At 42.4% G+C, this 15535-nt stretch overlaps 1 protein-coding gene across 2 annotated transcripts in view; it reads right to left on the bottom strand.

Annotated features, from left to right (window-relative positions):
- LOC138294106 (protein FAM171A1-like) overlaps positions 1-15535 on the bottom strand; it is a 91922-nt gene that overhangs the window by 58549 nt on the left and 17838 nt on the right. The window lies entirely within an intron of this gene.

Here is a 15535-nt window from a genome sequence, read left to right as displayed (position 1 = left end):
AGTAATAGTCCACCTGAACATTAGTTCATTGCATGAGGGTGGGAACTCGTGTAAGAACTTGGATGGTAGTTCCAAGGGGTCCATTCTGGGGAGTGTCTCTCGGGATGAGAGTCCACGGACATCAGATGACTTAGCAACATTACTTTCAGCGCCCTGCCATAAGATTGTGAATGACCTTCATCCTAGATTCAGGCCTTTTTTTCCTTCTTTAATTTCCTGGAATATAGCGGGCTTATGGAACAAGATTGGTGATCCGGATTGGGGTTCCCTTATTGATTCCTGCAGTATTTGTATTTTCCAGGAACCATGGGCTAGTACTTATGTACATTGACAAGGGTATATTTCATTCTGTAAAGAGGCCATCCCGTGACCTGCGGGAAGGGCAGTAGGGGACCTTATTACGTGGGTAAAGATTTCTCAGGTAGGGAAAGTGAATGAAATCTATGTGATCTCACCTGCTATATTGACGGTTTCAATCAAACCGAAATTGGGTCCCCTGGTTTTGTGTGTCAATCTCTATAACAGACCAGGTCCCTCAGGTAAAACCTCAGAAACAATATCTTTGTTAAATACATTCATGGCTGATTTACTTTCCTCGCATTTTGTTTTCATAGCTGGCGATTTCAATGTTTTCCTGGAGCCTAATTACATTTTTGCAGAGTTAACCCAGGAAGAGGATGCAATATGGGGAATTCCACCTTTTTCCACGCTGAGAAACCAGCCCAAACCTAGCCCAAGGGTGCTGCAGGTTACTGAGTTAATGCTGCTACACAGCCTACGGCCAGGAAATGGACGTTTCCACTCAGATATCCCAGCATGTCCCATTTTTCCAGAGAGACCTATAGTAGTCTGATTGACGATCTGCTAATCGAGGTTAGGATCTGGCATGAGATTAAAGATCTTAAAGTGGGAGATCAATGCTATAGTGACCACTTTCCCCTTTTGATAGAGTTGGACAGGTGGGTTTCTGTTCCTGGGTTAAAAAAAGCAAGACCAGAGATCTACACCCCCTTTGGAGGTTGCCAGTAATCAGCATGTGTTAAGATGGGAGGCTTTTATGCACAAGGGTGCTCTAGTAGCTCAAATGTCTAATTTGGTCTCTATGCATGCTGCTGCCCTTGTACCTAATCCTTCTTCCGCTGACCAAATCATGGCGAATCACATTGAGCTTTTTGCTTCCCTAAAGGCCCTTTTCATTAGGGGAAATAGGGGAAGCAGGAAGCGTAGGACGTCTAAACTAAATCCATGGTTTAATAATGCCTGCAGGAGGGCAAAGCATGGTCTTTTGGAAGCAGTTAAACTACAGGATAGATCTGCTACAAGGATGGCAAGGTGTGACTATGCTGTCGTAATCAAGTCTAGCAAAGCACAGTGGGTGGAGGATGTATGTCAAGGCTTGTTGGTAGCAGCCAAGGATCGGGACACAAAGCGATTCTGGTCCCTGGTCTCCCAAGAAGGAAAAAAAAACTTGAGTTCTAGGCCTGACTGTCACATCCCTCCCAAAACCTGGATCTCTTACTTTACTAAAGTCTATAGCCAGGACCCTGCCCTCCCAGTAGACATAGTGGCTGCATATATGAAGGAGATTGATGGGGCAGGTGTTATTGCACCGTTCACTAGGAAAGAAACAGAGATAGCCATTATGGCCCAAAAACCAGGGAAGGCTCCTGGGCTGGACGGGATTCCATCAGACCTGTACAAGTTTGACTTGTCACTATGGGGCCCTTATATTAACCAAGTCTCAAATGCTATTTTGGAGACTAACATGCTCCCTCACTCATGGATGGGTGCTATAATTGTCCCTATCTATAAAAAGTGGGACAAGTTGGCTCCGGAAAACTACAGACCGATCAGCCTCTTAGATAATCTTCTGAAAATCTTTTCCTTCCAGGTTTTGGGTAGGCTCAGAGCCTGGATGGAAGAAAGTGGGGCCTTAAGCCATTTGCAGGCAGGCTTTAGGCGAGGGACAGTCATGGTGTACTAGGTCTTCCGCTTTCTTACAATCAAATGGAAGGTGGTGGACCTGAACGGTGGTAGGCTGTTTGTCACCTTTGTTGATCTATGATCCTCCTTTGATCTGGTCCCTCGTTTGAAGTTATGGGAGATTTTGGCAAAAATTGGAGTCCCGGGTTCCCTCTTAAATTTGATCAGGGAATTATACCCAGAGAGTTTTGCTAGAGTAAGGTGGGGGAAGGATGGAGAATTATCTGAAGAGTTTCCCATTCAGAAGGGTGTTAAACAGGGATGTGTTTTGGCTCCAACTCTTTTTTTACTCTTCATAAACGCCTGTATTCCGTATTTATTCGATAGTTTAAATGACGCCCCGAAATTGGGTGGTATCAAGACACCATGGGCCTGATTACGATTCCGGCGGGCGGCGGAGGCCGCCCGCCAGAATTCCGCCCTCCATAATACCGCTCCGCGGTCAGAAGACCGCGGAGGGTATTATGAGTTTTTCCCTGGGCTGGCGGGAAGTCTCCAAAAGACCGCCCGCCAGCCCAGGGAAAAACTCCCTTCCCACGAGGATGCCGGCTCGTAATAGAGCCGGCGGAGTGGGAAGGTGCGACGGGTGCTGTTGCACCCGTCGCGTATTTCACTGTCTGCAAGGCAGACAGTGAAATACATTTTGGGGCCCCCAGGGGCCCCACGACTCCCCCTCCCGCCATCCGGTTCCCGGCGGGAGAACCGCCAGGAACTGGATGGCGGGGGGGGGGAGTCGGAATCCCCAAGCCGGCGCAGCAAGCTGCGCCGGCTTGGAGGATTCCTTGGGGGCAGCGGGAAACCGGCGGGAGACCGCCGGTTTCCCTTCTCTGACCGCGGCTAAGCCGCCGCGGTCAGAATGCCCCGCAGGGCACCGCCGGCCTGTCGGCGGTGCCACCGCGTCCCGCGGCCCTGGCGGAAGTAATCCGCCAGGGTCGTAATGACCACCCATGTTTGTTGTTTGGCGATGATACCCTGCTTTTATCCCAAACTGCCTCAGGATTATCTAGGCTCTTGGTGACATTTTCAGGGTTTTGCAGGGATCACGGCTTACAAATAAATAGCACCAAAACCAAGTGTATGGTATTTGGTGACCCAAAACTTAGAGCAAAGAAAAACAGTGCTGGATGGTGAGGCTCTTGAACGGGTTAGCGGTTTCGATTATCTGGGAACTAGATTAGAAAATTCCCATAAATGGACATCACATCTGACAAAGTGTATTATGTCCCTTAAACAAAAGACAGGGGGCATTTTGAGATTCGCTGCCAGAACGTTTGCCTTTCCCATTACACCGGTAGTGGATATTTACAAAGTGCAGGCCAGAGCGGGTGCTTTGTACAACGCTGAGTTTGGGGGGGTCATGGCAAACTCCACGATATGGAAAGATCAGAGAATTATTTTATCAAGGCCCTGCTAAAGGTTCCATCAAGTTCCCCTACCTTGCCTATCCGAATGGATTTAAATTTGTACTCTATTGCTGATATTGCTGCCTTGAGACCGCTGCAATACTGGATTCGATTTGGTCCTCAGCAGTGTTAGACCGTTATAGGATATGGCTAGGAGCGCTCCTAAGAGATTCCCAGGTTGAAAAAATCCCATGGTTTCAGTACATAAAAAGAGGGTTTTTTTAAACTTGTAATGGGCTCCTACTGGGTGGACCCTTTGCATCTTCCCAAGAACGCTTCACAGAATTTGAAGGATGCGTATTGGGTAAGTGTACAAACATCAACCCTAGCAGCTGTTCCGTTGGGTAGTATGACGGACAGTTTTTGTCTCTTAAGTGTCATTACGAGTTTGAGCACTTTTTAAATATTATTTACATCCTGTGGCACGTGCACTTTATTTAAGATTTAGATTGGGATCTTTATCAGTGCGCGATCTCACATCAAGATGGAAGCAAACTGCCAGCCTGCCAGACCTCTGCCCGATGGGGTGTAACACCAGGGAAACAATCAGCCATCTTTTATTCCATTGCCCCGCATATAAAAAGTAAAGGGCTCGTTGGATAAGACCTATTTGTAACACCATGGGCATTAGGGATTGCCATCTGGCTCTCAGGATTTGTAGTACCAGTACCCACGGGCCAGTGGTGTGTGCATTGGAAATGTTTTTAGCAGCTATATGGTGCATTAGAGCTAGTTTTTTATACTGATATAATATTTATTTAAGGGTAGAGACTGTTTTAACTGATTTAATATAGTTATTTTTAAAAATGCAAATATATATTTCCATTATACTAGAATTCCTCTCAATTTGGGGAGGAGCATTTCTAAGTTTTGGGAACCTAAAGTTATTTACTAAGACCGATTGTGTTGTTGTTTGATTTAAAACACAAGCTTGGTTAACCATTTAATGTTATAGGCTTATGAATCTTAAGGAAAATCAAGCCACATGCATCCTCAAATAGAGTAATTTTGTGTTTGATCTGCACACTCTGGCCTTTGGCAATGTGAAATGTTTTAATTCTAAGGATTTTAGTATTCCATTTCTATATGCTGTGAATTATGGTTTTATGTCTGTATTTCTATTGCTTTTATGGTACTTGCTGCTGAAAAAAAGCTCAAATGATGATGAGTCACATAGAAAGATCAGGAGGACCTTTTACCAGGATATAAATGGATTTCATTGAAATACCTGTGTGGAATGGATTGAAATATGCTTTGGTTGTGGTATGTATCTCTTCTCGTTTGGCTCGAAGGTTATCCACCTTGAGGAAGTGATAGTCTCGCTGTAGCTAAACTGTCATTGAGGTTTGGTTTTCCAACCTCTTTGGAATCAGATCAAGGAACTAATTTCAACAATGAGGTCCTGAAAATTGTTGTGTGCAGCACTGAAAATGGAACATTGTTTGCATTGCAGTTATAGACCGGAGTCTTCGGGTCTTGTGGAGCAGGTGAATGGCACACTGAAATCCAAACTGGCAAAACTGTGTGCTTTGACATCATTCAAATGGCCTGATGCTCTGCCTCTCATGTTAATGAGTCTGCAGAGTATCTAATTGAAAGACTGGACTGTCTCACCATGAGATCATAACAGGGAGGGCGGTGAGACTGCCAGTGATTCCTGTGAATGCACTTGTTAATATTACGGATGATTTGGTCCTAGACTATTGCAAAGTGCTAGCTGATGTGGTGCATTCTGTGTCTCATCAGGTCAGAGCAGCCATAGCCCCTCTGCATCCCGAACATGCCAGAACCCTAATCCTGGCCATTGGTTCTTGGTGAAGAAACATTTAATAAAGACATGTTTAGAACCCAGTTTACATGGTCCTTACCAGGTGATACTAGTTATGACAACTGCTGTAAAGTGTGGCGGTCTCCCCAAGTGGATACACACTTCCCATACCTGCAGAGTTGAGTGTCCCTTGATAAGACAGGCCTGTTCCAGAGGAACCAGTGGTGCGAGAGAGATGACTGGGGCAGGTCAGACAAGCTGTTGGTAACCAAACTGAGCTTAAAACAGCACCTGATCATGCTGAACGGGGTCTTGAGCAAGGCACATCTAAGACCGAAACAACTGAGCCTTGCCCTGTGGTGAATGAGACAGACTCAGAAACAGACTCTGAAGAAGAAACTAGTGCTGAAGGAAAGCTGAAGACTGTTGGCCCAGAAGGAAGAAAAAAAGGGAAAGCAAATCTGCCTAAAGAATGTGTACCACAGATGATCGCTGAAGAGATTGAAAGCTCCAACTTGAGCAAAAGTGAAAACGAAAGTGTGGCACTAAAAATGTAAAAAGTGCCTAATTGTAGGTATTCTTCACCAGAGTGGACCTAATTTGCAATGACAAAGTCACAGACAAAGAGTTTTGGGAATATTGGAATTGACATACAAGTTCAGCTTAACCTTCATGAATTGAATATTGTGCTCGAATTGCATCTTGAATTTTTGTTGTCAAAGAACTTGGCTTGTGTAGATATCAGAGTCCTTTACATTGATTGGCATGGATAATTCAGTTGTCCAAGGCCCTATTAGAAGAAACAGAATAGTCATTTAGAAGAACATGTACGAGTAGGGCAAGGGAAGTCTCACAAAGATTTGCATATTGTTGATAATTAAACTTTACATTTTCTTTTGCTGTTTGCCTTGGTGAAACCAATGAAGAAATATTTTGCTACAGCTGTACTTATTTGATGATTGCTGTGATTTTAAAGATGAAATTGGGCCAAATCAGAAAAATAGATGTAGAATTATATTAGGTGCTCTATTGCTTATTTCCCTTGTAATATTAGTAGTGCTGCTAATACCAGCAATTTCCCCTACACACCTTGTAATAAATAAAATAAAATAATAAAAAAAAGGGAGACATCTCCTAGTGTATCCCCTCAAACTATTAACCCTAAGGAAAGCAATAAGTAAGATGACAGTACATTACACTTGGGTACATCTAGGGGCGATTGATCTACAAATGTATATTTCCGCTTATTATACAAATAGGTTGATACCATGAAATCAAGGGATTGTTGTGTGCACTCAAATGCCTGCTTCTGTTTCAGAAAGTATTACCCATCATCATATTTCCGTGACTTATGGGATTTCATGTAGTCTTTTGTTGAGTTTGCTTTGCAGGACAAGACATTATCGGTATTATTTTTCAAATTATGATTTAGTTCTTTCAGAAATCTCTACCATTGATTGTTTGAACAGACATCCATATCCCTTGGAAAGATAATTGCACAATTTGTTTAACCTGTTGCCAGTTTATGCACATAGACAATTTAACCTGTATCTTATCAGGAGTTGCAAAGGAATTCTTAAAGTTGGTTGAGGAAAGAAGAAGGGAATTGGAAGCTAGTTCAAAATGAGATGAGCATGGTCAGTCAAAATAAGTGGACTAAAGAAGAAATTGAACAACTGCTAGCTGGAAAACTAGCTGCTTTTGATCTAGATTGGAAACCAAGAAAAATTGTGCATTTGGATTAAAAAGATCCGATTCTGACAATATATTTGTGGGAAAGAGTGAATGTGAACATTGTTTTGAAGTTCGAGGGAATCACAAGTTTGTTTGGATGGAGAAGATGATGTTATTCCTGGAGTTTATTTTAATTGTGGAGAGCGTGCTTATTTTAAATTGTCAAAGGGATGGTTTGGTGCATGTTATTTAGGGATTATTTTTTTCCAAGATTTATCATGTTGAATATCTCAATGATTCTGTTTGGACTAGAGGTTTTAGACCCAAGCGAGGTGAGAGTTTAGAAGAAGTGGCGGATGACATCTTTGGCACTTTAATTCCATCTGTGGCAGTGAGTTTTGATGATTTAAAGATCAGAAGGTTGTCTACCATGTTGGATAAACTAGCCACTAGTACTGCTAGAGCTTTATTGGTAGTAAATATTGAGATGATAGCTATCAGATCTATGATTTTACAAAATAGACTGTTAGATTTTTTTGCTCGCAAAACAGGGTAGAGTCTGTTGGATGCTGAAGGTCCAACAATGTTGTGCCTTTATTTTGGAGAAGAGCAATAATTTGCATAAGAATATACAGAACATTTCAGGGTTGACTAAAGATTTGAAGGAGTTGGAAGCAACGGGTGCATGGGAAGCAATTAGAAATGGAATATCTGGTATATGCAGATGGTTTGGGAAGTGGAATTGTAAGTTTTGTGTTAACACCATTGTTGATCATTTCAGTAGTGGGAATAGTTCTGTTGCTCAGATACAAGGTTTTTCAGAAAAGGAGGATTTAGAGATGTAGAAAGAGAGCAGAGGTTGAGTTGGAAGATACCCAGTGTACATATTATAATGATATAAAGCATTTGGATGAGTCCAGACGAAAATTATTTAAAAACGACCAGGTTTTAGAGAAGTCTTATTCGTAAAGGAAATGTGTTTATGATGGACTTTAAAAGTCATCAGAGGGAGGGTTGAGAAAGCATAACTCAGTTGTGCCACTATGATTTCCTAACGTGTATTAAAAGGAGTGGTTATTTTCCCTATGTAAACATGTGAAGTGATTTTCATAATAATGTGAAGCACTGAAATGTATACGAGTAAAGTGCACAATGAATATAACTATGTAATTACATTTATTCATCGTACTGCAAGTATTTTAGAAATGTCATTTCATACTTATGGCATTTATGAGAAACACATGAAAAATCATTTAAACTGAAGTATAGTAATGTGCATTTTAAGCTTAGCAAGAGTGAAGGCCCCAAGTTCTTTGTGTTTTAACCTTCGATGCGGAAGCTTGTTTATTACATATTTTCCTAAAACTGCTGTTGTCAGGATACAAGTCCGGGATTAATAGTGAACCTATTATGAGGGAAGATAAGAAGGCCTGGAGAAATGTTTTAACAAGAACAGAAGGAGTATCCAGAGCTGGCAGCTGTAACGGTTCTGAAATTCCAAGGCGCTAGGGTGCACCAGGGTCGAATACTGAATACTTCAGAAGGCTAAAGTGTCAATTTAAAAATTGCGATTTGCGATCTTGTTTTTCAGTTGGAGGTTTTTGATACTTATGTCATCTTTGGAAGAAGCAAGATTGAAGTGTGGTTTAGTTTGTGGTATTATTCAGATTCACCTTGTCCTTTGTCAAGAGTGGACCTTTTGAAGGTATAGACCTCAAACTTTAATTTCTTTGTGGCTTCATGCCACCTCACCTCTTTTGACAGAAACTTCTACAGACGTTCTGGTGTGCTGATCTTTTCTTTGAAACCCTCTAGTATTAGAATAGCTAGGAATATATAATTAATGGGTAGACAGCAAAATTGAGATTTGGACTTGATGCATCAAATGTTTTCTTATTTTCTGCAGTATCACTATTGAATTGGTGGCATTACATATATGCGGATTAAATTCAATGCTGTGCGATACTTTAATTTTCCTTTGGTTAGTCTGTACATCTATATTATAATTTTGAGACTCATATGTAAGGTTGACTGATTCTAAAATAAAGCCCTTTATTTGGTTTCTGAGATTTACTACATGTCCACAGGTTGCACTGTATTTTGTAAGGGGAAACTTAACAGGTCTCCTCACCCCTTGGAACAGAGAAAGTAAAGATTCATCAGATGTCAGATTTAGAAACAGAGTCCAAAGCTGGATCAGTAGCATACATGCCTCACAAATAATCACATTCCTGTACCTCAACATGATCAATTGAAGTCATCCAGTAGGGCAACAGTGACCTAGACAAACATCCCAGTCATGGACTAACTAGGTGGCCGAATATACAGGACAAGAACCCCTAAACAGGGTCTATGCGGGTGCAGCATGACGATCTGCAGTGGATTCACCAGTTTGAGTGAGTTCCCGACATCCACCTGTCAGGCAGAGCAGACTTGTGACTCCTTTGTAGCTGTAGGTCATTAGCAGAGCAATTGCTCCCACGGCTATAAAGGGATGGGTGTCCCCGCACAAGTGGCGTCAGTCAAGTAGCTTATTGTTGTTACGGAGTCTGCCATCTTCATTTCGGTACGGGTTCAGCCCATGCAGTTCCTTTGGTTGCTTACCAATTTCGAGAGAATTTCATTGCAGTTTGCTATCTATCTGAATCCCTAGCTTTGCTGGGTAGAATAAGGAATAGGTAATCTGGGTTGTTTATAGCAAGTGGTTGACATGCTGGAATGCTGGGCGGGCAGCCTGAAGCACATGGGTGAGGTCACGGTAGAATGAGAGACTGTTGGATTGTTATTGGATAATGGGAAGTTCGGTCGAGGAGTAGGATAGTGTTCCGTTCCCTAAAATTGAGGAGGCGAGCAATGATAGCGCCAGGAGGAGGTTGCGGGCCAAGTGCTTGGTGGGCTCATTCCACATTAAAGACCACGGAGAGCGTCAAACAGTGAACACAGAATGCGCTCAACATAGTCCATCTTGTCAATAGCAGTGGATTCAGGAACACCAATTATGAGAAGGTCGACACGCCTGGAGCATAATAATTCTAAGCCTTTATTTTTAAGCTTGATGACATCTAAGAATTTAGCCATGTGTGGAAGGTGCTTGCCCGTGGCAATCTACTTTATTTCCATGTCCGAAATATGACTTTCTACGTGATCTTGGCGGCCATTGTGTTTGTCTATCGTCTTTTGTGGTCGATGAGGCTTGCCAGGAGGCCGGTTTTGGCATCAATAGTAGATAGACTGTTTTTTTACATCTACTAGCATTTCTTTTATGCCCAGATTGTGCATACTGGCACTCAGGGCGTGTTCGGTGGGAGGTCCAGAGCTCAGATCCTGCTCTGCATGGCGCATTTGCCCCTTGCCCTCAAAGGTCAGCTTGAACTGTTGGGCATCCAGCTTCCCCATGATGCAGTGATGTAGGGGAGGATGGGTTACTAGGTCCTGCCACGCCCCACGACCCTTGTTCCCCAGGGGTGAGGAGCACAAGCAGATGATGATCAATGTGAGAAGTCAACAGCAAAAATAGCAGCAGGTGAGCTTCAATAGGTGTATCCACAGGTCTCAAGGGGCCGAGTAGCATACCTGGATCCAGCAATCACTGACAGGGGGTCCCCCTAAGTCACTCAATGAGCTCTCCCTAGTGCTCCTCTTTACCCGAACAAGAGTGGAGGGCATGAGCAGGCCCAGACCCCAGTGGTGGTGGTGGGGGTGATCTTCCTTTGATTATGCGTGATGCCACAGGCCCCAGCAATTGCAGAAGGGTGGACTCCCCCAGTGATATAGTAGGCAAAATCAATGTTCAAGATGCAGTTAGTAGAGGCAGCCCTAGGAGAGCTTTGACAGGTGTTAGTGCAGTCTCCAGGTGGCCCCGTAGGACAGAGGCCCTCCAGATCTGTATGCTGGAGAAGGCCGCAGCAGCCAGACGTGGCAAGCTGCAGATCTGCTCCTGGCTCGCTGCTGAGGCCAGGGAGACTGGGACGTTCAACCACTGCAGGTCACAAAATTCAAAACTAGTGTTCAAAGCCTTATCCTGTGGTGACGGGGTTCAGTCTCAGGTTCACGCCATGTCAATAGGCATCCAAACACTGCGGACTAATACTCTAGTATGTGGTCAGCAAGCAGAGCCTTGCTATGCGGCGCCCATTTTATTGATGGGCTCTATATGGCACCCCACACTACTTTATTATTATTATTTTTTTTAACTTCAATAGCTCGTTAACTTTTAGCCATACTGCACAACAGACATGCAGTGCTATAACATGATTAAAAGACACTGGCAAAGCCAATATCTCTCACACAGGAGAGGCACATTGTCTTTCTTGATGATTCTTTCTATGTACCTGTATGGAGTGCGCTGCCTTCATTTCAATAGGATATTTTTTATTTTAACAGTGAGCATCCGTGTTGCTTTTTCATATACTATGCATGTGTTAAATCACCCTACCACAAGTAATTACCTATTTTAAAATATCTGTAGAACTTACTGAAGTGATTTACGTTTGGAGGGGCCTGATCACAGTAAGTAGACCCTTGACCAACAATGCACTCCCTCCACATTGTAGGACGCTACCCTACCAAAAATGCAATTTGACGCTCCATAATCAGGAACAGAATCCTATATAAATTCTACAGTACAGTATGTGAGCAAAATACTTCTCTCCTAAAGGCAAACGGCAAAGTGCAGTACAAATTTCTAGTCAAAGTTAAGGGTGTGTAAAATCACTAGATTCCTGGGCTCAACATACTTCAACTTCAAATCCCAGGACGGCAGGGTGCAGGTGATTTTTCTGCAGTGGTAAGGGGGAATTTGGAAGGTACCAAGTATCCAGGAATAAGGCAGACTAGTCTGCAACATTACAACCTGCCTGAGTAGTAGGACTATTTTCTAAATAAAATTCATAGAGTAATCCAAAATCAAAATTATTGGATTAACAAGAATGGTAAAGGCTATGGTTTGGCTGTACCAGTCCAGATGTGAGCTGCAGTGTCCAACAACGTCATACAACACACTGGTGCCATCCTTCAGAAAGGATGAATTCGGGATTGTTTAGGATAGGGCACATATTTGGCTAGTGTTTGAAACTAAGGCCTATTGACAGACATGAGACCAGAGCAGTGGTAGGGTACAAAATGGGAAGGGACCAGTAGGAGAGGAAACTAGAATTCAAGTTATTAATGGAGACATTACACAAGGCTTGCAGGTCAGAGAAGAGCTAGTCTAAGAATAAACAAAATGCTGCTGGTCTTAGATGAAACAATGGAAGCAAGAAACATCTTGTTTCATCAGATGAACACTTTTTACATCTGAATTTTCTTTGTCTACTAATAGTGATACTGAAATTTTGGAAGGATTCTCTCAAAGGACAGGAGGATGCCTCCTCTAGGAAACTACAAAACAGAAAGGGTCAGTGAAATCTAAGAAAATGCATTGGGCTCACATAAAAAGGAGGAGGACAGAAAGGTAAGAAGGGACTGGGTAACATGTTCTTGTGCTTTCAGGGCAGCACCCTCCACAGTGCTTTGTTTTTCACCTTTGCATGTGCAGAGTGGCAGTCTGCTTAGGGTCCGAGCCATCAACAGACTACCCATCGCCCAACTTGTGCTCATCATCCTTTGGGAGCTTTCAGGTGAATCAGAACGGCTTAGGGCAGAAACCCTTGCTCAAAGTGTTGGCCTTCTTTGGACTAACAGTATTAAGAGGAATCTGGGACTTTTAAAGGTTGGATAGTTTCTGCTTAGGTTGCCAAACTTGTTTTTTCTTCACTTTTTGCCCCACTTCTGAGATACATTTGTAGATCAGTTATTTGATAGCATCTGTGACTTTGGCTTGTTGGCTATTGTTTTTCGAGTCCTTCTCCAATCAACCCCCTTTTCAGTGCTCGTGCACTCTGTGGCACCTCTGGTTAGGTTGACTGTGTAGTTACCTGTATGTTTTTGTTTCTCTACAAAGTCACAACCGATTAGATGAACCAGTCTGCCTTTTTGGCTGCCGCTAGCATATTAGAAACTATGAACCATAACACCAGAACTGCAGAGTCAATAATAGTAGCCAGCTAATTGAAATCATATTTTGTGTGCATCTCTTACACCACTTCCCCATCACACTGCAAGGCGCTGCAGTGCAAGACATAAGAGTGACTGTCTGGTCACTTACACACACAACACCCAAAACGCTTTCCAATTAGGATCACAACGCATGTAACTTGGCTGTCAAAGCACTTACACATGATGTACTATACTACCTGTTGTAAGATATGCTTCAGTGCCCTATAACAGGGTATGAAGTGTTATATAAAACTTTCACAATATAGTATTTCATTTAAGTAAAAGCGTCCACTTCTGAAAGGGGCGCATTTCAGCTGCGTATCAGGAAGCAGACTACGACCAGCCTTTAAATTGTATTTTTTTTTCTATAAAATTTGATAAGGCATGAGGAATTTCTAATTTGGTGGGTAATAAAAGCATGTTGTGGGTGAAGTCTCTGGCCAGTATTCCTGGTGATTTGGTCTAATCCTACTGACCCATCCCATTGCAGAGATATTGTTACCAGCCTTGAAGTAGGAGGGCTTCATTTGATTTTCCCTAGTTGGGAGGCCTTGCTTCTTCCAATACCAATAACAGCAGGTTGTGGGTGATATCTCCACAACTGTAAGGGTCAGAAGGATGGGCCTAATGATTGCTAACCTGAAATACTGGGGAAAACCTGTAGTCGGGGAGGTTGTTTTTCCTATAAATGTTGCTATGGCTCTTAATACTTCTTCTGCTGACAAAAGCAAGGAGCATGTGATTTCGCTCGGTTGCTAAGGGTCAGCAGCCTTTGGTCAAGAGCCAAGGAATTGAGAAGGCGAGCCCAAGATATTGTGGCAAGCCTTAAAGAAGTATTGGGTAACTGGATTTATACCTAAAATGTTGCTGTAGAGCTCAAATTCAGTTATATTCGATGAACAATGTAGGCCAAAGGCTCTTCTCACCGAAGGCAGATGTGAGCTGCAGTATAAAGAAGACATTTAACACTCTTTGCTGGCTGGAACCATCAGTCTGACAGGCTGAATAAGGAGTTATCTGGAAGAGGAAATGCCACACATTTGGTACTATTGTCAGAATTTTATTCAAACTGAATCTTTTCAAAAAGACGTTCAGGCAGATTTTTTATAATTTCTCTGAGTTTAAGTTGCATTAGTAGCAGTGATAAGTCAACTACGCATAATTCAGGATCAGTGATTAATAGTACTTGATCTACAGTCTGTTTTTGATACTGCAAAACAGGTGGTCTTAATCACTACATTGCATCAGACCGGTATCAGAAGTAAATCCTCAGAATGGCTCTCGTCATGGACTCTCCCACCTTTTTGACTTACCTTACACCTTATTACCGGAGGACTGCTCCTTTGTCCCGCTACTATTTAATCTTTATGTAGCTCCTTTAGCTAAACTTGTCAAGCCCTTTCCTTGGAATTCATGTCATATGCAGAAAATGCATTTGGATGAAGACTTTTCATGTGCTCAGGCCAATTCGTCTCTTAGAGGTAGTCAAGTGGATGAACCAAAATGCGTCTTAAACCTCAGAATGACGAGACATATTCTTATCATTGGTGGCAACCCTAACATCTCAACTTCCAATTGGTGGTGTACCATGTGAGAAACATGAGCAATCCGCAGCCTATGCTCCCCTGACAGTAAGGGCAATGAATGAGATTTTACCTAAATGATCACGTTTTTTTAAAAAGGGATCTTATCGTATCAAAACAGTCATTTTATGGAGTGTTCAGAATGTGTATCTCACACCTGCTATATTACGAGTCTATACAAAGCTTGCTATTTCCCACCAAGCGAATCATCTTCGATCAGCATGTTATGAACAGATTATTAAGGAAATTATCTAAAAATCAACGGATTATTTGACAATGGTTACATTAAGTGTGATTTAAGCTGCCTTCAGCTTATCTTTATTAACACTGGATGGCCACCTCTGTGGTACATAAAGGACACTACAGAATTGTTAGCCCTTGGGAAGGAGGCTAAAGTCTCAGGATTAAATCCTCCAAATGCTCTAGATCAGGGAAACCTTTATGTAACAGAATGTAGTCCCTCCAGTTCCACCACACATCAGGCTGAAGTATTGGACCACGAGCTGATGCATTACATTGTGGGGAAGGGGGGAGGGGGGGGCTAGTTCTTTAGGCTCTTGCGCAGTCTTGTGTCTACGAACCTTAAAGGGAGTGGCCAGAGACGGGTTGCTTCAAACAATGCAGCAACCAAAATGTTTAAAATCTCCCAAAATGTTGGGATTTGACGAGTTTCCCCTACACAATGCAAGCACCAACTCATTGTTGACTTAAAACTGATGGTAGATGGGAAGGTTGTGTATTATTCACAAAAATGACAAGGGCTATTAAAATATTTCCTGCAAAAAAAGGGTTTCCAGGACAGGGACAAATCACACAATGTGATAAGCAAGAGCGTTAGCTACTGGGCACCTCTCTTGTGAAGAAAGTTAGTGCACTGTGTCCAGTACCTCTACACTCACTAAAAAAATGCAATCAATTCAAAATAAAACAAGGTCTGATTTTGTGCTGGCCAGAGTAAATTTCACTACAATAAACCACTACCTACCTACCTATCTACACCTCTCTCTCTATATATATATATATATATATATATATATATATATATATATATATATATATATATATATATATATATAATCAATCTTTTT

The sequence above is a fragment of the Pleurodeles waltl genome, chromosome 4_2 (assembly GCF_031143425.1).
Source record: "Pleurodeles waltl isolate 20211129_DDA chromosome 4_2, aPleWal1.hap1.20221129, whole genome shotgun sequence".
Lineage (NCBI taxonomy): Eukaryota > Metazoa > Chordata > Amphibia > Caudata > Salamandridae > Pleurodeles > Pleurodeles waltl.
The sequence above is the reverse complement of the archived record's forward strand: the minus strand, read 5'-3'. Positions and strand labels throughout refer to the sequence as shown.